Here is a 1191-nt window from a genome sequence, read left to right on the forward strand (position 1 = left end):
AGCCGTGGTTACTGTTTGAGAGGTGGTTTTATCCGCAAAGCAAGGTGTTACTCCGAGGAGTTTGGCCTCATGATTTGATCAAAGGTATTTCCCCAGTAGTGCGATACTGGAGGAGTTTTTCCGTCAGGCAGAGATGGAAAGGTTACGCGATCAGCGCGATTCAAGCCGTGGTTACCGCTTGAAGGTTTGGTTTCATCAGATGGTGAAGATGGTACTCCGAGGAGTTCAGCATCACGACGTCAGATCAGCAATGTTCCCCAGTAGTGCGATATTGGAGGAAATGTTTCCGTCGGACAGAGATGGAAATAATATCAGAAGACGTTACGCGATTAGCGCGATTCCGGGGTTCAAATGGAGAAAAGGAGATGTTGAGGCATTTTCTGGAGATGGGGTTCAAATGAAGAAAGGGAAGTGTTGTGACATTTTCTGGAGATCGGGGTTCAATCAGAGAAGAGTATATGCTGAGGCATTTTCTGGGGTTCAAATGAAGATTGGAGTTGAAGAATGTATCCGGGATGAGGTCCTTAGGATTATCTTCTGTTCATGTGTCACCTTAGACTCTGGCTGAGGCTAATGGAGGTCGTTATAGGTGTCTTCTGAGGAAGAGATACACATGCTACCTTCCTTTTGTGAAGGTATACCCTCTGACATGTCGCCCTCAGAGTGGTGTTGGTGTTATTTCCGGCGTTGCCAGCGGAATTATCACAAGAAGTTGGAGAACGGGGTTCAATCGGAGAAAGGGAAATGTTGAGGCATTTTCTGGAGATGGGGTTCAAATGGAGAAAGGGAAATGTTGAGGCATTTTCTGGAGAACGGGGTTCACAATGGCGATCGTGAGTTATCGTCAGGCGACTGGGGTTCAAACGGAGAAAAGGAGACACGAGGTGTTTTCTGGAGATTGGGGTTCATTATTTTGGCAAACAGCATCGGGGTTCAAATGCAGTGATCCGGGATCATTTGCGCGAAAAAAAACTTTTCGGGGTTCAAGAAAATGAAAAAAGAAAAGAAAATTTCGGGGTTCAAGAAAATGAAAAAAGAGAAGAAATTTTTCGGGGTTCAAGAAAAGCATAAAAAAGAGATAATAATCCCCAGCGGATGTGGTGTTCGGGCCATGGTTATCCCTGTGTTATCATTTATTTTGGTATCCAGGTCGACGTTGCTGTTTCGGTGATCAGGCCGACTTTCTCCGTA

This window comes from Lathyrus oleraceus, chromosome 4 (genome assembly GCF_024323335.1).
Source record: "Lathyrus oleraceus cultivar Zhongwan6 chromosome 4, CAAS_Psat_ZW6_1.0, whole genome shotgun sequence".
In the NCBI taxonomy this organism is placed as follows: Eukaryota; Viridiplantae; Streptophyta; class Magnoliopsida; order Fabales; family Fabaceae; genus Lathyrus; species Lathyrus oleraceus.